Source organism: Pinus tabuliformis, chromosome 7 (genome assembly GCF_031772625.1).
Source record: "Pinus tabuliformis cultivar Carrire ecotype Pingquan chromosome 7, CPIR1, whole genome shotgun sequence".
Taxonomy (NCBI): domain Eukaryota; kingdom Viridiplantae; phylum Streptophyta; class Pinopsida; order Pinales; family Pinaceae; genus Pinus; species Pinus tabuliformis.
Window position 1 is genome coordinate 1,594,994,151 of NC_142293.1, and position 23,308 is coordinate 1,595,017,458.

Sequence of the window (23,308 nt, forward strand, 5' to 3'; positions counted from 1 at the left end):
TTTTCTATTTTTACCTACTTAATTTTATAGTTTTTTTTTAATGTGTTTTTTTTTTCTTTTCCCAATTTTTTTTATGGTTTACATATTTGTTTTTTTTTTTTCATTTTTTTTTAAATATGTTTTTTTTACTATTTATTTGTTTATAATTTGTAATTTTTTTCTAGTTTTTTAGTTCTTATTTTTTAGAGGTTAATAATTTATTATGTATTTATTTATTTTATTTTTTTTACATTTTTATGATTAATTTTTATTTTTGATGTTTGATTTTTTTTTTTTTTTTTTTTTTTATTTTTATTTTATGTTTTGTTTTTAGTATATATTTTTATTTATGTTTTGTTATTTTTTATTTTATTTTATTTTTTGTGTTTTTTCGTTGTTTTAATTTTAATTCTTATTATTTTATTTTCTTTTGAAATTTTAATGTTTTTCGGGGTCATGATAAAATATTTTATGCTATTATTTCGAAATGTTGAAATTTCACCCTTGAAAAAGAAATTGTTATCCCAGCATTAACACTTTTCGTTTTGAGGGTGTTTTTTGCACAAAATTTACCATTGAGAAAAAAAAAATGTTATTCGAACATCAACACTTCGTTTTGAGGGTGTTTTTTGAACAATTTTTGCACAAAAAATTGGTTTTCACCGCCATTTTTAAATGTTGAAAATTTACCCTGGGAAAAAAAAGGTGTTATTCCAGCATCAACACTTTTCGTTTTTAGCACTGTTTTTGATGTTTTTGCGAGGTTTTTTGGCCAGAGTTCCCGTTTTGAGTTTATAGTTCCCGTTTCAAAGTTTACATTGTTACAATCTACCTTAGTCCTATGAATGAACAACAAATCCATGCTCAAAATCATATTGTATGATCCCAAAAGAAGTACATTTAGATGTGCTAATGTAGGCATACCATTCAGCTCAAATGCACAAGCTCTCACCCAATGGAAAACTATTTTCTTGGTCCTTGTAGCCAACTGCACCAACCAAGATTCTTCATGCACTTCTTTATTCAAGAAACACTTATCCACTATTCAGGATTGATATAACTATAGTTAGATCCAAGATCAATAAAAATGGAAACAAATTGATCGCAAATCTTACCTTCCATCTCAATAATTGATGCCTAGTGATTAGCCTGCTATTATCCATTGTTGCATAAATCCAAGGAATACCCTGTCCAACGTCTCTAATTGTATGTGCCTCCTGAGCGCTATAAATCTGAGGCTTGCCACCCTGGTGCAATGGAAAGCCTCTCTTGCAATTCTCTCCACCACAAGTCCAAGATTGCAAAGGCTTCCTACCATCGCCCTTATTTTGCTCCTCGGGCTAAATTCCATGTCCTTTGTCAGCTACATTGAACTTCTTATAATGTGTCATGTTCTCCTTATCACTTGCATCTTGAGGCCTTATTTGTTCTTAGCCCACTTTACTTTAGTATTATCATTACCTTTCCAATCCTACTTAAGCTCAAACTTGCACTTTGACTGCTCATAATAGTGCTTCAACTTCCCAATGACTTCCTCCAATGACCGAGGCTTATCACACTCAATATGATTTTTGAATGCTAAAGACAATGCACCGATGAACCTTTGAACCATTGTCTTCTCATCCTTAAGATAAGGAACATACCTCAACATATACAAAAACTTGGTTGTATACTATTCATCCATCATGTAACCCATTTTCAACTCATAGAACTTCTTGGCCTTTCCGTCATAATATCTCTTAGACAATTGTTTCTTCCTGAAGAGTCTTTTAAAATCATTCCAACTCAACTCTTCTACCTTGATGCCTCTGACACGCTTCACATCTTCCCACCATATATCTGCTTTTCCCTTTAGACTAAATATTTCTATCTCGGCTTTCATATTCTCTGAATAATCATTCAATTCAAATAACTTCTTCATCCCAACTATCCATGTTTCTACATCTTATGGTTTCTTCACATCCCCATCAAAAGTAGGAGACTTGGATTTCTTGAATTCCTCTGGAAAAAATTGCTTCTCACTCCTCCTATAAGGATGTCAGTGGTAGTGATGATGATGTCTCTCAGAACCAGAACTAGAATAGAATCCATGAACACTACCTCTCCTATTAGGTGTATCCAACCATCTTCCACCTCTGATTGTATCATCCTTGTCCAACCTGTATCCTGATCAAGACTTGCTACCATATGCCCCATTAGTCCTTTCCTCCTATCCATGATTGATCCTCAATTGTCCCTGCTTCTACAAATCTAAAAGACTCTGAAGGATCATTACATTAACTGATGCTTGCGTTTCCTGGGCTCTGGCAAGTCTTTCCCATGACTCAATCAACCTGTTATTGTATGCCTTGCAACTTCTAATATCTTCCTTCAAACTTCTGAATGTATCTTCTATATCAAGAGAATACTCATACCCTTGCTTCTTAACTGATATGTAATGAGATTCACGTGAACTAAAATCCACCATTCTACTCGTCATCCCTAATCTTCTATCTCTTGCAAGCATGTCATATTAGATAAACCAAACATAAACATAATCAAAATCACACCTCTATGAATTTAATGGGATGATATCTTATCTTCACAATCAATCCAAATTAGCACGATATATATACATCATGATACAAACATATCGACATCTCAACCTCGTGCAAAAATGACCACCATGATGCATGTCTGGCCTACTATGCATGATAAACATAACAATAAAAATGCATGCATAACCATATGCATTTAGCCCATATAGTCTAAGTGTTTGAGCCTGGAATCTCTAATACCAATCTGTGACAACGCCACCCCATATTTACCCAAATTCACAAGCTCGCTAGGGTAAACATGAGACAAGTGTCATTATGATATGACCCAACCTCAAAGTTCCAGTTATGGAAGTGGGCCCACCACATCGACAACTTACAAACATCCCTTAGGGACTATAGACCACTCAAGAGCCTACAAACCACCCCAGGCATTCAATCCCTGAGCTTGAGTTCTTTCCACAAGGGAAATTCCCCAATCGCATGCACAACACAACATCAGTGTGATTATGAGGTTGCAACCGCATGCATAAACCTACTTCCATGCAGCTATGACCCATAAAATCCAATTTTGTGCCATTAGTTCCGATATTTGAGCCACTTTTTCAATCTAACCTCTAGACCACTATCGATAACTACATGTAACTTCCCATAAACATAAACAATATTCTAACAATGCTAACCATTCAGAAATTGAAAAATACATTGACTTAGCCATACCTAATCCATGATAGACATTTTGTCAAACATATAATAAACATATAAGATATAGATCATGAATGCATATTGGATCATAAACTTATGAAATCCATCTGAGAATCACCAAGAAGGCTCCAAGTCCTCTCTATCTGATCTGTAATTGAAAACTGAAGGTGATATACAAATTGCAAGTGAAATTTTATATGTGTTTTGGGTAATGAATCAAGTTACTAAATACATTAACAAGTGATTTTTAAACAATTTTAACAGCCAAACAGAAACAAATAACCATATCTGAAACAAATAACACAAAACATGATAAAGGATTTTGCCCCTCTCTTGGGCTACTTCTCCTAGTTCAGCTTCCAATATAGGGCCTCTTTCATTAAGTTCTCAAAAGTGTGTTTACATGGCTTTACAATTCTCAAATAGTAGAAATGATGTCCCCAATGGATCCAGAACTATCAAAAACCCCCATCTGGGTTATTTCTTCACCCCATTTGGCCAAAAATTGAGAAAGTTATGCCTGTTACAAGTTTTTACCCAATTTTATGGCTAGTCATCCTACAATTCAACCCAAATATAGCTTGAGCCCCCTAAACCTGGAACGGGCATGAAAATCTATCCTACAATCCCACCCGAAAAGCAAAATTGTACAATATTTAAACTTCCCATTAACCCCCTAGTTCCGAAAAACAAGGTCGTATGGGTGCGCATGTGACTGGGTTTAGCGCTGAAGATTCTAGGTCTAGAGCTTAGAAAATGCACCCATTTCTCCGCTGCAACATGGTCTCATGGACATGTGGCCTGGGGTTGGCCCCCTTACACATCCTTACACCTAGGCATATGTCGGTTCATGTGACCCCAAGGCTGGCCCTCACTGGAAGAAACTGTGCTAGGCACTCTTGCCTCCACGCTTCTGATCATATGAAGGTTGCATATGGCTAGGGTTGGCCCCCTTTTCAATCTTTCATCTGTTATGTGTAAAAGCTCTTGGCATGGTATTATGGAAGGGATAGACCATGGGGTTGGGGCTAAGCCCTAGCCCACGATCCCATCCCATGTTCATGTGGGTGCGGGGACCAGGGTTGGGGCTTAGCCCCGACCCCAAACTCTAAATGTGTCATTGTTAACATTTAAATTAAAGTCGTTGACATAGTTTGCTGATGTGGTGCGATGGTTGAGGCCTGTGATGCTCAATGTTTAGTTTGAGTTTCGAATCTCGTGGGTCCTTGATCTGGCCCCAAACAAAATTTTACACCAGTTTGAGGAGGCCACATGGCCGCTAATCATTGGCCCACATGCCTCTCCACCATTGGGCCAAATAAAAAGCACCAATGGCCAATCGAAAACCACACAATTTCGACCAATCAATGGAGGAGACTTGGCGAGCAACCACTAGCTTGAAATGCACAGTCATCTTGGTTGGTGACCTGCCTAGTCAACGCATGAACTTCTAATTGGTCATACCTGCAACCCAACTTTTAAAATTTTAGTTGTTTTCCAATTCGATCAGAACATGATATCAAGCACATACGACATTGGTTTCGAGTGAAAAGAATTGTGTTGGATTCATATCACCGAGATCTATCCAATGGTTCAGGTTTTGAGCTCTGTGGCACACTTTGAAGTTTGAGCACTAATTTGATCCCTTGGATCACTCCTCCACATTGGAAGCTTTTGGACCTCCAAAAGATCATTTTTTTTCAAAAATTATATGAGGGTAAAATTCCCTCACCCTTCCAACATCAATCCATTTGGATTTGTTTTTTTTTTTTTTCACTTTGAGCTTCTCATGAAGGTACTTCACTTTTGAAGTCTTTGTATTTTTGTCAAAGATAGGACCTTGCTACAATTCTTCAAGATTTTCAAAAAATAAAATTGTCCTTGAAGGAATCTGAACACTCCCTCCTTAGTCTTCAATCAAAGGAAACTTATTCAATTTCAAATTCACTTCACCTTGAATATTGTCACCATAATGATGCTTAGCATGTCTAGCCTTGCACTTGGCTCGACTCTTTACCAAATGTGATCGCCATCGCCATGCACCATCCTTCTTCAAAGCCAAAACATTACGAAACCCACAAAAATATGTTTTGGGACTAATGTCCTCTTTGTCAAATAGCCTTTGCATCTACTTTTTGACATCTGCATACTTTAACACTGGCATATCATTCACACCAATGTTCAACAATGAAGCATCCTGCTGCAATTGCACTTAATTTTGTTCACCTCTTTTAGGAGGCAACTTGTTAGACTCCTGAAACATCTTATCATTTGAATTAGAAACCTCAATCAAATCATATTTCAAACTTGATTCATATCCTTGAAAGGCTTTAGGTTCTTCAACATCTTTGTGCTTGAACATTAATAATGCAAAATTCTGACTAACATTAACAATCCTCTTCATTTGTCCAACATTCACAAGAGATAAAATCAATTTCATGTTATGCGCTCTAACAATGTACTCAATCCCATTCTTGAACAAATGATATTTGTTCTCATGGTGATAAAAAATATCTCTCCTATCATAAAGATATGGTCTTCCCAAAACAATACCACATATATCAGGCATAACTACATCAAGTTCAATGTCAACAAGAAAGTTTACAGTGATTGCAAATCTAAGTATGCATTTTCTTGTCACCTGGAATTTTGCATTCTCACATACCAAACCTAAAGGATAAGGTTTAGGATGAGGAATGGTTTCTAAATTCAACTTCTTGACAATGTCTTTTGAGATAAGATTCACTTGTGAACCACTATCAAACAGTGTATCTATCTTGGTATGTTTTGAAATGACTCTAATGTGGAAAATATCTATTCTTGTTTTTCATATTGAGTATCATTGAGACAATTTGAAGAACTAGTACTTGCAATGTCCTTACCTTTAAAACCCATGGTTGTGATCTTTGTTTCATCCCCAGAATCAGAACCTAAATCTTGTTGTGTAGTTGCAACAATATTTTCTTTCTCCTTGTTAAAATTTTTGGGTCTCATTTCAAGATGAAGTTTCCAGTAGTGGTCTTCATCATGTCCTTCTTTAGAATAGTGTTTACATGTGATATTTTCTCCTTCTTTCTTAACTGCAACATTATTTTTATCTTTTCCTTTAAATTTCCCTTTTCCTTTTTCTCCAAACTTGAATGACCTCTCACTAGTTTCTTCAGAAACATTTTTCCCTCTTGCCTCTAAATGAGTTGCATGTACACAAACTTCATCTAGTTTTGTAGGGTTAAACATGAGAATGGTATGTCTCAAGTAACTATGTAATCCTCCAATGTATTTGAGAAAATTATCTTGAGAGGAAAAATCTATACCCAAAATCAAAGCTCTTTTCCTAAACTCTTGAGTATAAATTTGCACATTTTCCCCCTTATCTTGCCTAAAGTTTTTTCCAATCCATAATAGCTTTTTGCATATATGTTAATGGATCAAACTGCCTTCTTATTGCAACAACAAAATCATTCCAAGAGACATGTCCTCTTAAGTTTTTTCTTCTCAGTAAATAAGTGTTGCATCTTCCAATCTAAGAGAAGCAAGTTGAGTTTTAGTCTCATCATCTTTGATTCTTTGTATCCGGAAATACACTTCACTCTGACAAATCCAATTATCTAATTTCTCACCATCTACCTCTCCATTTTACATAAGCAATTAAAACTTAATATCAAGCTTTAGAAAAGGAGTTTTACCATGTCCTTTTGGAGAATTTGGAGGTGTTTGTGAAAGGGTAGAAGAAGCAGAAGATGAGGATGAAGATGATGGAGGTGAAGGTTGTGGTTTGTCACCATTCCCTCCATTCCCTTTTGGAGGATTGTCTCCTTTTCCTCCATATCCTTTTGGAGGTTTTGAGCTTTCTCCATACAACCTTTCATTTATCTCTTCATAAATAACCTTTACCATTTCAGACATCTCAAATAATGCTTTTCTGAAATTTCTTTCATCTTCAAACTTCCTTTCAAGACCTTCTTCAAGTGCCATGACTATTGAAGCTTCAGGTGTGTCTGTTCTCCTTGAAACAAGTTGAGATATTGGCTATGCAAATTCTTCTTCTCCACTTTTAATCTTCAACCTTGTAAGCATCAGGAAAACACTTGCAAACAAATCAAACCTTCACAATAACCTGATGCTCTGATTCCAAAATGATCTATATGAAAATTGAAGGTGATATACAAATTACAAGTGAAATTTTATATTTGTTTTGGGTAATGAATCAAGTTACTAAACACGTTAACAAGTGATTTTTAAACAAGTTTAACAGTCAAACATAGACAAATAACCATATCTGAAACACATAACACAAAACTTGATAAAGGAGTTCACCCCTCTCCTAGGCTACATCTCCTGGTCTAGCTTCCAATGTAGAGCCTTTTTAATTAAGTGCTCAAAAGTGTGTTTACTTGGCTTTAAAATTCTCAAACATTAGAACTAATATCTCCAATAGATCCAGAACTGTCAAAAATCCCCATCTGGGTTCTTTCTGCACCTCATTTGGCCAAACATTGAGAAATTTGTGCTGCTACAAGTTTTTACCCAATTCTATTGCTAGTCATCCTACAATTTAACCCAAATCTGGCTTGAGCGCCCTAAACATGGAACCATCACACAAATATGGCCTACAGTATCACCTGACAGGAGAAATTGTAGGAAAATTAAACTTCCCATTAACCCCTCAGTTCTTAAAAACAGGGTTGTATGGGCACGCATGTGACCGGGTTTAGAGCTGAAGATTCTAAGTCAAGGGCTTACAAAATGTGCCCCTGTCTCCATTGCGGCATGGTCTCATGGGTGCACATGTGGCCCAGGGCTAGCCCCCTTACACCTCCATGCACTTGGGAAAATTTTAGGTTATGTGACCCTAGGGCTGGCCCCCACTTCAAGCGGTTATGCTAGGAACTCTTGCCTCCATGCTCTTGGTCATATGAAGGTTGCAAATGGCCAGGGTTGGCCCCCTTTTCAATCCGCCGTCGGTTCTGTGTAAAAGCTCCCAGCATGGTATTATGGAATGGATAGATCATGGGTCTGGGGCTAAGCCCTAACCCATAGTCCCGCACCATGGTCATATGGGCATGGGGACCAGGGTTGGGGCTTAGCCCCGACCCCAACCTCCAAATGTGTCATTGTTAATATTTAAATTAAAGTTGCTGACATAGTATGCTAAGAAACATGGTGTGGTGCGATGTTTGAGGCCTATGATTCTCGGTGTTGGTCTAAGGTTTCAATCTCATGGATGCCCTATTCGGCCCCAAACAAAATTTTACACTAGTCTGAGGAGGCCATGCGATAGCCAACCATTGGCCCATGTGGCTCTCCACCATTGGTCCAAATTAAAAACACCAATAGCTAATCAAAAACCATGAAATTTTGACCAATCAACGGAGGACACTTGGTGAGAAACCACTGGCTCGAAATGCATAATAAGTTTTCCCATTCACCTACCTAGTTAGCATACAGACTACTGACTGGGTGTACCTACAACCCAACTTTTAAAATTTTAGTTGTTTGGTAATTCAATGAGAACATGATATTGGGAGCATACGATATCGGTTTTGATTGCAACAAATTGCATTGGATTTAGATCACCTAAGATCTATCCATTCGTTCAGGTTTCGAGATCTGTCGCACACTTTGAATTTTTAGCACTAAATTGATCCCCTAGATCACTATTTAGTTGCAATAACACGTGTTATACAATGTATTCATCAACCATTCAATAACTTATCAAAGCATGAAAAAATCCATAGATAGAATACATCATATAACCAACATGTAACCAAAACATAAACAATGGAAAATTAGCCATAAAATTACCATCATAAACAATACAAATGTTGATATATCACAATAGGAAAATATCTCATATTAACATATGCAAATACCAACCAAGTCAGGGACTTTCATGTAACACTACACCATAGATTGGGCTAAACCAAATCTCTCTTTCAGCCAATCACTCTTGCACCATATTCTAAGCATGAATGTGGAATCATAAGGGTTAAACCAAAACAAAACCAATCAAGGCTTCTAGAGGTCAAACCACCTCAACCCTCAACCATAGTGATCTCACCTATAGGGTCCAAAAATCACTAACATCAACTAGATCGGTCTCTACCTAAGTTTTCCATGGGTCCAGGATCTCGTATCTCAACCCATAACTAAATCAGGATCCATAGCATTTGTTCCAACTTGTGATTCCAAGCACTAGCAACTCAACCCACAAGGCTCCAGAGCGTTTGCCCCAATCCACAGGCATAGTGAACCTGAGAAATAATCTTAAAAGAAAGTGGGAAACCCATAACACCATGGTTATCCAGGAAATGGAAAGGCAAGGATGAAACCACTACCAATCCAAACAAATCTCCACGCCAATGACAAAACATAACCAAGGAACCACATGCATATACCATGCATCCAAAAATTAGCAAGGAGATCACACGTGCAACTTGTTACCTATCAAGTAAGCCTGTTGTATCTATTGATCTAATTGTCTCCTTGCACTTTCTTGCTTTCCCTTGTTTTCTTTCTCCAATCCAAGTGAATTCTATAATGCTTCAAGCATGCTCCAAGAATGTTCCAAGTGTGCGAGATTATGAGAGAGAGAATGAAAATATTGCTCAACTCAAAACTGTCAAAAGGCTAGAAATTGTTTCTTTAATGCATTTTTACCACTGATCTCTCTTTTTATTCATTTTTCCTCTAATTTCCTTTGCATGAAAATTTGTGTCTCTTCACCTTCCTTTTCTCCTATTTTCCTTTATTTTCATAATTAAATTCCAATTATTTCCTCTTTGACTTTGTCAATGCCTTTGCCAATTTCCATAATGATAAATAAACACAAGTGATGCCCACTAAAATGTTTTCCCAACATTAAACTTGGAATACATGTCTCATGAGCTTGGTCTTATTTTATTTACATGGAGTATCAATAAGAGGATGTTACAAATTTGTAGAGAACTTTGCAAAGGGCTATAGGTATAAAACCACGGGTTCATCGACATCATCATTTTTTGGGACCAAGGTAATGAAAGTGGAATCCAATGCCTAGAGAATGGAGAGAGAGCATCATGATTCCTCCATTGCTTTCGATAATCCTTCCTATAATTGGCCAATAAGCCTGGAAGAAATTAGTAGTGAGACCATCAGGTCTAAGGGATTTATTTTTGGTATTAACATGACCACAGATTCATAATCCTCTTTAGTGATTTCTCATTGCAAGGATTTTTTTGTTCCTTTGAGACAAGGGGAGGGACATGTACAATAAAATGAATGGATTCATCCCTCTATGACCTGGGGTTTTATAGTTGATCTCTATAAAAATTCAGTAGTTCTTCTTCATTGTCTTCATGGTCTTGGAGCTTGACTCTATCTTGATTCTTAAAAGAAGATATGCAATGCATCCTAGATTTTTACTGCCAAATGATTTCCTCCTATTTCCTTCACTTTTCTAGCTGAGTGAGAAGCTTTGTCTCTTCCTTAATTAGTTCTTTTGATATGCCTTAGTGGATAGATTCCCTTTGAATTACTTTTGTCTAGGCTTCTAAATATGTTTTTCCTTCAAGGATATTCCTGATATCCTCCTTGTTCCATTGTTTGAGGTCAATTTTAATGTATATGAGCTTTTGATGCAAGAGACACATGGAAAAATTGTCTAATCCTTCCACTTATGACCACCATTCTTTGATTTTTTTCTTGGGACTCTAAATGTTGTAACCAAAATCTCTCAAATCAAAAAAAATATTTTTGGGGTTGATTTTTTATGTCTTAATCAAGATTTATATGCTAATGATATAATCCATGACTAGAAAGAATAGAGGATTCCATGAAGATGTCATGAGCCATGATATTCTATGAAATGAGGAAGAAATCCAATATGGATGCTTTCTGTTGTGATCGTCCTTGGAAATTATTCCAGGTGTGGATGTTATTCACGATGTCTAATCTAAAAGGTGGGTGGAAGACATGAGCTCCTAGAAAAGAATGGATTCCATCTCTAATCACTCGATGCCCTCCTTTTCCTTCTTTAGCGATATAATAAGATTGAAGTCACCAACGAGGATCCACTAGTAGAAAATGATAAATTAGTGACTAGGTGACTAAAAAAGTTGGCCACCATAGCATTTCCAAGTGAAATACTACAAAAAATGAGCAATCTTAAGTGACCAAAATAAAAACGACTAACATAAATCACTAATTTAATCATGGGTTAAAATATGTGGCTAGATAATAAGTAAAACAACTAAAAATTACTAACATGAATGACTAATTTTGTCTAAGAACAAAAATACAAGTACTACAATAATATGAATAAGTTTTTTATGTTAGTCATCTTAATTGTGTCAAGCAATCTAAACTTATAAGTGATAGGGGATTGAAAGGTTGTTAAAGATTGGTTGAAAGGTTATCCTTCATTAAACACTTCTTCATTCTCACATGGTGTATAGGTGAGCCAAATTTGCATTATTTATCTCTAATAATTTGTAATTTTAAAAATATATTTTTTAATAAAAAAATTATTTTATGTATTTTTTTAGATCTATTCATTGAATCTAATTGGATCTAGTTCCAATTTCAAATTAATTTGAAGAGAAATTTTAATTTTTAAGACTATAATATCAAATAAAAACTACTTTAATTTCATATTAACCGACCTAGATCCATCTTAACCCCAGATCTACCAAGCACCGAAAGGGATCCAATCTCTTGAGGTGCAAACTTTTTTTCTAGTGCAAAGCTTGAGTAAATTTTTGCACCTCAAGAGATTGGATCCCTCTCTGCACTTGATAGTTATAGGGTTGATATGGATCTAGGTTGGTTATATAATACTATATCATATCTATATTTTCATTTTTGTCTCTTTGTTATTCCCTCTCTCTATCTCACCCCCCAAACATACACACACACACACTCTCCCTCTTTTCCCCTTCTCTGTCTATCTCTCTCTTCCCCTTCTATCCCTCTCTATCTATATCCTTCTCTCTATTCCTTCCCTCTCTCCTCTATCCCTCACTCTCTCTTCATGACTCCCTTTTCACCCCCTGCTCGCTCCACCTTTCTTCCTCTATGTTTTTCGTGTTCCCTCCCTCTCCTGCCCCCTCCAATTCCATATCTCACCTCATCTCTATCTTCCTTCCTCTCTATCCCTTATCTCCCACCTCCCTCTATCTCTCCCCCCCAAATCACTCTCCCTCTCTCTCTCTCTCTTCCGTCCAACTCTATCACTATCTTCCCCCCTCCCTCTCCTTCTCCATCTCTCTCCCTTCCCTTATATCCCTATCTCTATCCTCTCCTCTTATTTCTCTTCCCTCCTCTCCTCTCTGCCTCACTCTCTCTCCATCTCTCCCTTCTCGCTCCTCTCTCTCTCCACCTCTATCTCTCTATGTATTTGTTCTTTCCTCCCTCTCTCTCCCCTCCCCCACCTCACTCTCTCTCCCCCCCCATCACTCTCTCTTTCTCTCTCTCTATGTCCTCCAACTTTTTCACTATCTCCCTCCCTCTCTTTGCCCCCTCCCCAAATCTCTCTTAAATTTGATCACATTTTATTGTGTTTAAGAAATTATCTAAATTAAAAAAACTTAATTGGTTGTAAAATATTTAACCTATATTTTGGATCAATCATGCACTATATTTTAATCTATTATAATTATTCAATTTGCTTGCTCTAATCCCTTTCCCTTTCCTTTGGATTCTTAACTAAGATGGATCTATGCTAGTTCTTTATATATATATAAAGAACAGGCATAGATCCATCTTATCTTAATTTTATTAAAACCTTAATTTAATTTTTATGGGAATATTTTTAGTAGTCGTGAAGATAGAGGATTTAGATATATCTCAAATCGTAACATTTTCCCTTTTAGATTCAATTAAAAAAAATGTTGTAAGATTAAATTAAAATAAAATATTTCTATGAAACAAGTTATCGTTTTTTGGCATGTGGCATTGATAAGCCATGGTATTGGCCCATGGTATTGTAACAGAGCCGATTTACAAGTTAATATCCATGGTAAAGTGAGGGTGAATATCCATGGTTAACAATCTTGTCATATTGTTATAAAATATTTTGGTTGTGAAATAAATTATGTTTTTTGGACTTGTAGTATTGATAAGCCATGGTATTGGCCCATGGTATTGTAACAAAGGCTATTTTTTACAAGTTAATAATATCTACCGTAACGTGGAGCGAATATCACGGTTAAGAATATTGTCATATTGTTATAAAATATTTTGGCTATGAAATAAATTATGGTTTTTAGACTTGTAGTATTGATAAGCCATGGTATTGGCCCATGGTATTGTAACAAAGGCTACTCACGAGTTAATAATAAAATCAAAATATAACAAATTGAATTTTTTTATTCAAGCTTCTGTGATCCATAATGAATTAAACAAAGCCTTTCGGTAGAAATCACATAAGAGAATTTTTTGGCAGACGCGTTTCGAACCAACAAGTGTGGTTCATCATCAGGACCAGATGAAGAGGCAGACCATGGCTTAAATAGAGAGCAATGTAGAGACATAATTTCAAGTAACGATTATATTTGAACAATAATATTTAAATTATGATATTAACTTCGTCATAGGACCAAATGAAGAGGCGGACCATGGAAAGGGCTTAAATAGAGAGCAATGTAGAGACATAATTTCAAGTAATGGCTATATTTGAACAATAATATTTAAATTATGATATTAGTTTATTAATATATTAAAAACAAATACTATTAAGTAAACGACTAGTTTCTGAAAAATGTTTAAATAATGATCTTATTTCATTAATTTATTAAAAATATTAATAGGTAATAGCTATATTAAATGCTAGTTTTTGAAAAATAATATTTAAATTAATTTATTAAAACCAAATAAAAATAATATTTAAATAATGATATTAGTTTATTAATTTATTAAAAATAATATTTAAATAATGATATTTAGTTTAAATATCATTATTTAAATATTATTTTTAATAAATTAATAAACTAATATCATTATTTAAATATTATTTTTCAAAAACTAGTAATATTTGGTTTTAATAAATTAATTTAGATATTATTTTTTAAAAACTAGCCTATTATTTTAATATAGTCGTTACCTATTAATATTTTTAATAAATTAATATCATTATTAAAATATATTTTCAAAAACTAGCAATAGCATATTATTTTAATATAGTTGTTGCCTATTAATATTTTTAATAAATTAATAAAATAATATCATTATTAAAATATATTTTCAAAAACTAGCCATTTAATATAGTCGTTACTAAATAGTATTTGTTTTTAATATATTAATAAATTAATATCATAATTTAAATATAGTATTTGTTTTTAATATATTAATAAATTAATATCATAATTTAAATATTATTGTTCAAATATAGTTGTTACTTGAAATTATGTCTCTATTGCTCTCTATTTAAGTCTTTGCCATGGTCTGCCTCTTCATCTGGTCATGATGATGAACCACACTTCTTGGTTCGAAACGCATAGGCCAAAAATTTCTCTTATGTGATTTCTGCCGAAAGACTTTGCTTAGATTGAATTTTATTAAGTTATTAATTTAACTTTTTATTATTAATTAAGGCCATATTTAAATGTTTACACTCATCCCAATATCATTTTTAACTTTTTTTTTTAATTTAGTGTCTTACGCAAAAATTACAAATTCTTATTAAAAATAAATCATTTAACCCAATTGCAATATATATATTTTATTTTATATTATAAATATTTCTTTTATTTTTTCCATTATAAATATTTATTTTCTTTGTAATTTCCAATTTAGCGCTGGATTCAAACAAAATATTCACATATTAGAACATCACATTATAGCACTGCATTTTTCTCTCCCTTGTTGATATCTGTGTGGAAATGCGAGAAGAAGGAAGACCATTAACGTGATCTATGGATTTCAAGGGATTCAAACAATAGATGGAGTTTGCATGGGAAACGCCTTAGGAGAGCATCAATGATTAGATGGAGGAAAGGCGAGGTCATTCGGTGTGGAGATTTTGGCCATTTGTACATGGGTATGCATTTGGGCTCTAGATAATTCTTCCTTTTTACTAAACATGATTTTTTTTCTTGTGGGTAAAAATTTCATCTAGACTTGAGGGTTTAATGATTATAATAATGCATATCTTGATTGCAGCCAACAATTCATCAAAAGACAATGCACGAGTAAGCATTTTCATGTCTTGATTGTACAAAGGGTTTAATTATTATGATAATGCATATTTTGATTGCATCCAACAATTCATCAAAAGAAAATGCACAAGTTAGAATTTTGCATGTCCTTATTGTATAAAGGGTTTAATGATTATGATAGTGAAAATCTTGATTGCGGCCAACAATTCATCAAAAGATAATGGACAAGTAAGAATTTTTCATGTCCTTATTGTACAAATAAGTTCGATCCTCCCTATCTTAATTTGATTAAAACCTTAATTTAATTTCTATGGGAATATTTTTAGTAGTCGTGAATATAGAGGGTTTAGATATATCTCAAACTGTAACATTTTCCCTTTTAGATTCAATTAAAAAAATATTGTAAAATTAAATTAATATAAAATATTTTTACTATGAAATAAGTTATGGTTTTTTTGACATGTGATAGGCCATGGTATTGGCCCATGGTATTGTAACAAAGCTGATTTACAAGTTAGTATCCATGGTAAAGTGAGGGTGAATATCCAGGGTTAACAATCTTGTCATATTGCTATAAAATATTTTGATTGTGAAATAATCTATGTTTTTTGCGCATGTGGTATTGACCCATGGTATCGTAACAAAGGCTATTTTTTATAGATTAATAATATCTACCATAATGTGGGGGTGAATATCCATAGTTAAGAATCTTGTCATATTGTTATAAAACATTTTGGTTGTGAAATAAGTTATGGTTTTTGGACTTGTAGTATTGATAATCCATGCTATTTTACAAGTTAATAATATCTACCATAATGTGGGGTTGAATATCCACAGTTAAGAATCTTGTCATATTGTTATAATATATTTTGGTTCTGAAATAAGTTATGGTTTTTGGACTTGTAGTACTGATAAGCCATGGTATTAGCCCATGGTATTGTAACAAAGGTTATTCACAACTTAATAACAAAATCAAAATATAACAAATTGAATTTTATTATTTTTATTAATTTAACTTTTTATTATTAATTAAGGTCATATTTAAATGTTTACACTCATACCAATATCATTTTTTAACATTTTCTTCTTCTTTTCAATTTAGGGTCTTACATAAAAATAACAAATTCTTATTAAAAATAAATCATTTAACCCAATTGCAATATATAGATATAGATATAGATATAGATATATATATATATATATATATATATATATATATATATATATATATATATATATATATATATATATATATTATTTTATATTATAAATATTTCTTTTATTTTTTCCATTATAAATATTTATTTTCTTTTTCATTTCCAGTTTCGCTTTGGGTTCAAACAAAATATTCGCAGAGTACAACATCACATTGTAGCACTGCATTTTTCTCTACCTTGTTGATATCTGCGTGGAAATGCCAAAAGAAGGAAGACCATCAACGTGATCTATGGATTTCATGGGATTCGAACCGCAGATGGAGTTTGAATGGGAAACACCTTAGGAGAGAACCAACGATTAGATGGAGGAAGGGCAAGGTCATTGGGCATGGAGATTTTGGCATTTGTACATGGGTATGCATTTGGACTCTGGGGAGTTTTTCCTTTTTTCTAAACATGATTTTTGTTCTTATGGGTAAACAATTTCAAGGGTTTATATGATCAAAGCATAAATTTCATCTAGACTTGAGGGTTTAATGATTATGATAATGCAGATCTTGATTGCAGCCCATGATTCATCAAAATACAATGCACAAGTAAGAATTTTGCATGTCCTAATTGTACAAAGGGTTTGATGATTATGATAAAGTAGATCTTTATTACGACCAACAATTCATCAAAAGACAATGGAAAAGTAAGCATTTTTCATGTCCTTATTGTGCAGATTAGTTTGCTCCTCCCTAACTTTTCTAGGATCAGAATGCATGATTTTTTTTTTCTTTTCACCTTTTTTATTAGTGGTTGATTGTTTGTGTAATGGACTCTACCATGCCCAAATTCAAAGGGCTCGAGTGATGCAAGCAATTTTTTTTGGTAGGATGCAAATACTAGACCTTCCTCAAACTTTGTTACATTAAATTAAAATTTCTTGTAATCATGAACATAAAATCTTTTATGTTTCATCCTTAGATTCTGATCTCAATGCCTAAAGTTTTAAACCATGTTACTAAGTAGAATATACTTAGATCCATTAAACCTTACAACTCTCTAAACATTAGGTTAATTTCAGCTAAAAAGAAGGAACCTGAATGGATTTTGCAATTTGGACTCAATGCTTATAGACAATGATTAAAAATGTAAGAACACAAATGGGCTAATAAATTTTACCCACCCATCAATTTCCAAGACCTTTGCTATTAGTCGAAACCTAAATAGAGAGAGTAGAAGAAGAAGAGGAGCTTGGATGAGGTGGACCCTGACCTGCTTGATACTTTTCAAAAGCTGAGCATGCCCTTGATTAGAAGAAGAGATTGAGCAATGTTGTTGTAGATTTTGTTTTTGATAGTGTTTTCATTGCTACCATGCATATGTAGAGACTAGAGGTAGTTGAGGTTATCTTTTGTTCGTTATAAGAGGTAACTCAGGAGTATCTTGATCTAGTTAGGAAGTAGCTTGGCAAGGTTGTTCCTCCTGCTGATAACTATTATGTTGCATCGTATTTTTCTTTTTAGTCCTATTAAATCCCCAAGCACACTTTTTCACCCATGGAAATATCCACTTATTTCAAGATGAATGAGATGGAGACTAGGCAGTTTGAGAGGACTCTTATTGTTGTAGATGAGAGGAGTTTTGTGACATATATTGAAGGATGCACTGCACCATTTTATGACACCAATCATCTCCATGCCACAGTAGTGGATCTCTATTGCATCGAGGGAGCAACGATAAAGTATTCCACTGTAAAGAATTGGCATGTCGAGGACAAGGAATGCAGACGTGGGATTTATAATTTTATTACAAAAAGAGGTTTGTGCAATGGAGACAAATCAACAATTTCATGGACTTGAGTAGAGACTGGTTCGACAATCACCTGGAAATACGCAAGCGTTGTTTTGAAAGGCGATAATTCAATTGGAGAGTTCTATTATGTCACCTTGAAAAATAACTATCAATAGGGTGGACAAAGATGATCCATATAGGGAAGAATTCCAGGAGTAGGATTGTTTCTAAAATTATAGCTATAGGCAAGTCAAGGAACTACTACAGAGGATTAGTGTAGGTGCAACCAAATTCTCATAATGCAAGGAATTTTTCCCAATGTGATTCGATGCTCATTGGTGACCAGGCAACTGAAAATATTGTTACATTCAGGTACAATCTGAGTTTCATTCTAAAGTCTATAATTTCATTTATTGGTAGTCCTTCTTGTGTCCTTGTCTCTCTTAATTTCATTGTGGTAGGATTGGAATGGGTTAAAAAATCAAGCATATCATTGAGTAAAATAGACACCCACATGTCACTACATGGCATTGTGTGTACTCTCTGTTTTTTATACAATTAGAAGTGAGCAATATGATCTGTGCACAACTAAAAATCCTAGCAGGCATGATGAATCCAATCTTAGCATGGAAATTGAAACCAAGAATCATAAAATATCAATAAATCTGTGACACGGATTAAAAACCACAATAAAGGATTATATGCCAACATTGTCTATTTAATGCAAGATACTACTAATATTTCATAACTTTCAGAGATGGTGGATGTCATAAAGATTCACTGAAGCAAAGTTACTGACTTGAAGATAAGATGGTCAACGCAACTATTTACTTTAAATAGGATAAATTTAGGTAATTAAAACAAGTTTAAAAATCACTAGAAACACCACCCCTGTTTATTTTAAATATGCTAAATTTAGGTAATTAAACAAGTTTTAAAATCACTAGAAACACCGCCCCCACATCATTTTTTTCCAAGTTGTACAAGATGATATTGAATAAAATTATGAGCACTTCCATTTAAATTGACCATACATAAAATAACAAACAAGGTTGATGCTTTTAAAATCTATATCCATAATTAAATATAAGATATGACAAGGATGGCTCATAATTTCACCAACTATGAGATGAGAAAATGTTTGTCTTGATATAACATGTAAATGTCATATTACTTATAAATCATGCATATTGTATCTTATTGTGCATATGTTAATTGTATAACTTCAATCTTGGTAATTTTTTACATTTAAATTGTCAAATATGTAGAAGTTACATTACACTAGCTTAAATCTGCACACAAATAAAATATCAAAAATATAGCAGGGGAATGAGTAAGCATTTTCACACTGGTTTAAAATTTCCCCTTGGTTGGTGAAGAGCCAATTCAGTGCTATTTTTGGTGGACTATTAAGTTATTAACCAAACATAAAAAAAAAATGTTCGTCTCTTAAATGACTAAAAAAAAGGATATTTAGGATGTTATATAGAAGTTACATTTCACGTAGCTATATCTAGATCCTTACGTAACTATAATATTCCAACTCCATTTTTTTTATATAGAAGTTACATTTCATGTAGCTATAGAAGTTACATTTGCGTGTTGTAGATAGAAGTTACATTTTACATAGCTATATCTACCTTGACATAACTATAATATTCTAACTCCATTTTTTTCACACTTTTCAAAATTTTAAATATTTGTCTATTTTAGTGTGATTATGCAATTAAATAGTTGATATTCTTTAAAACATCTCCTATTTGCAACATTTTGAATTATTAAGTGGGATCTTGGGTAGTTTTTGTTACTACCATATATCATGTTTTAAGTAGATGGTGTTTTATAATTCACCCAAGAGACTTTAGGAGAAACCTTGAATTGCATGCTTGTTTCCATTATACATATAATATTTGCAACCTTTTCCACATGGGGAACCCAATAGCCCATTTTGAACATGAAGAAAGTACCTAAAAAATTGGGGAATATCAGTTATTCTATTTCAGGGGATAGATCTAGAGAAGGCAACGACAACTATCATAAATGGCTTTTGTCAGGTTGTATTTAATGAAACCCCAATAGAATTTGCTACTAAAGTAAATCAATTGATGAATTTGAAGCTTGAAGGTAGTGTTGAATACATGTTGAAAGGTATCTCTATAACACTATCTATCTACATGATTCTAATTCCATGAGATGGTGTCTCAATAACACTATTATCTAGTGACATGTACTAGATGTAGATAGCTTTCTCATGTCCTACAAGTAAATCGTATCATTATATTTATATGAAATCTTGGAATGTGTTCAAGTTTTGTCTCAGATAAGGAAATATGTATGTACTCTTGAGTTTATCTATGTTGTAATAAGATCAAGAATAAATTTGTCATTACAAATAATTGGGATCTACCATGTAATTTACTTTACTACATGAAATTTTTGATTTGTTAGATCCCAACTAGTTAGGGTTGAATTTATTTTTGTTGTACTGAGATTAAGAATAAAGTTGTCATTTTAATCACTGAAATCTACCATGTAAGATTTATTCACTACACGAAATTATTTATTTGTTAGAACCCAACTTATTAGTATTATGAAGAGTCCTCTTTCATGACAATATTTATGAATGCTCTATTCTTGCTCAAAGAATTACATATTACAGAAAGGTGGAAAATATATGAGATGTAGCTGAATGGTTTATGTTTTAAAATGCGTGGATGGAGTATAAAATCATTTTTAGTTGCATTCAAATATTTTGGAGAACCCACTAAAGTGATTCATTTTCCTCCTAGTTAATTCCATTTCGACGATCCCAATGCTTCTAGAAGTCCTTCTCCAAAGTGATCTCTTAACTATCTTGGAGGGAAATTGATTACTTGGTTGGAACACACAAATTATAATTTGATTCAGAGCAAGGGATGAGAAAGATTCATATTATTCAATATATTCTGCAAGTTAAAAGCATATCGAACGATTGCCTTTCTGTTTAATTGAGACGAAAATCACTCGAGCATTTGTTAGGATTTTGAGACCATTTTCAATGAATTTTTTTTTCTAAAAGTTATGTTCTCAATTACAGAAATTAAAGAAATGGTGAAAATGATGCATTGGAAGGAATTTATGTTTTAGTGCCTAAGAATGCCTTGCTAATGTGAATGTCTTGGTATTTTCTTGACTCAAGATTAGTCGCATTTGACTTCCTAGAATTTCAATTTTGTTGTGTTTATATTGTTATCCTTGAAGTTAGTGATCTACTATGTATAATAGGAGGTATTAACTACTAAGCACTCTCAAAGGTGATATTGATGGATGACTAACTTTAAATGTCCCTACTTGAAACTTTAGTATTACAATATCACGCAAAGAAATTATTAATCAATATTAAAGGGAAGATGATTAACGTGCAATGTTTCTTGGCTTGTCATATAATTACTGCATTTTGGCCCCCAATAATATATTTTAGGATGCTTTTTGGTTGTTACTTGTGGAGCTTCCCTTTGGCTTAGAAAAAAATTGAGGATATATGTCCATTGCATTGGCATTGGACATCATCAAAGAGGAATTCACCAAAAGCAGTAGAGGACATGGGAGAAATTGGTACAATGAGCGGATAACTGCTAGAGAAACACCGAGGCACCATAATTTCTTGTGTATTTAGATTCACTCGAAATTAACTAGTGACAAAAAGTACCTTTTCTTTCTCAATATTTTCATGTATACAGAAATACTAAAAACGTAATTTTAAACTAATTATTCAAACTAATAATTATATGATAGTCATAATTTATATTTAAATAGTATAATATGATTAATATTATAGGACACAACTATAGGGTCTGAATGCAAGGGGCATTGTGACAATATATGTACACTTCTCATTGTATTAGACAATCATCTCTCAAAGTGTGATATCCATCCAACCAAATGTACTCCTAGAGGCCATTGTCAGATTGAAATTTTTTCTTTCAGTGGACAAGTGGTGATATATTTCCTTAGGCCTTAGTGTTCTACTTCCCTAAGGTTTTGACACTACTCACAACTAGCACCTTCATTCAACCAAGTGAGATACTTATCCTGGAAAGTTGAAACATTTTGTCTCCAAAATCCAATATGATGTTGGATCAATCTCATGATCCTAAAAACATAGGTCATAATAGCGATGAACTTTTACTATGGGCAAAAGAATATCCAAATTTAAGGAACATGACTCTTTTAGAACAAGCAATAAGGATATTTTTTACACTTATCTTCTTCGTCTTTTTTCCCATTTGTTTTCACAAGTTATCTATTGCCTGATATTTTTAACATGTAACTTAGCTGGTATGATTGTGCCTAAGGTTTTTTTGAAGGTCGAATACTAAGTTCCTAAGGTGTTATTTTCTGTGGTGATGTTTTATTTGCTTTGTTTATACAAGTCATCTAGCCTCATAGCAGCCACTATCGAATGTTGAGGTATATGTCATATAAATCTTTTACAATCTACTTTATTTTATATTCAAGTATTCATCGTCTTTCATGTCTTATACTCTGCATTGTATCTTCTTTAATTTTCAAGAGAGGAACTCAATACTGATGGTAAGAAGCAGCAATTGAGGAAAGAGGAGAACAATAACACTGGAACGACAAATGAAAAATGAGAGAGAAGAGAATCTATCCAGGGATACCATTAGATCCAATAGCTTGCATAATACACACTCATAGAGACTGATGGTCAAGCCTTCAAAGTTGGTGAATTCACTCGCAATGCTTTGGCAACACAGTGATAATGTTTTGAAATGATGAAACAATATTGCATGTGTAAATTGTAGTCCAACCGATATTAAGTTGGAAACTCATTGTAATACTTGATATTTTATATAATAAAATTTATATGATTGAAATTGTTTTTATTTGCATTTGATATTAGTTAGTCTTGTAATTAACATATGTAACTTTGCGTTATCATATTAGATAAATATGCACATTGTATGACATTTCTAAAAAAAATTAGTTGCCAAATCATACTAATTAATTTATATTGATC

At 33.4% G+C, this 23,308-nt stretch overlaps 1 pseudogene; it reads left to right on the forward strand.

Moving 5' to 3' along the window:
- LOC149254212 (iron-sulfur cluster assembly SufBD family protein ycf24-like) overlaps positions 1-20,480 on the forward strand; it is a 45,353-nt pseudogene extending 24,873 nt beyond the window's left edge.
- Positions 20,481-23,308: the final 2,828 nt, after the last annotated feature.